A 276-nucleotide genomic window follows, 5' to 3' on the forward strand; every position below is an offset into this window, starting at 1 on the left:
ATTGAGCATCATTTTTATGGGTTGAAAATTAAGCCCGAGTTACTATGATATCATCTTAAAGTTTTTAATCATCACATCAAAACTTTCAAGTTGTAATTAAAGATGAGGACTATAATTTTATATTCTAACATGTTTATAGGATAGCTATCTTATAGAACTAGGGCCTCAATTTTTTGCGGATTTGTATCTAGGACCTCTTAAACAGACTTTGTGCTATTTAACACCCAGCTGGCCTACAAACTAATTTTATATTTGCGCTGAAGTTGCAGCTCTGTG

This window comes from Asparagus officinalis, chromosome 1 (genome assembly GCF_001876935.1).
Source record: "Asparagus officinalis chromosome 1, Aspof.V1, whole genome shotgun sequence".
Taxonomy (NCBI): domain Eukaryota; kingdom Viridiplantae; phylum Streptophyta; class Magnoliopsida; order Asparagales; family Asparagaceae; genus Asparagus; species Asparagus officinalis.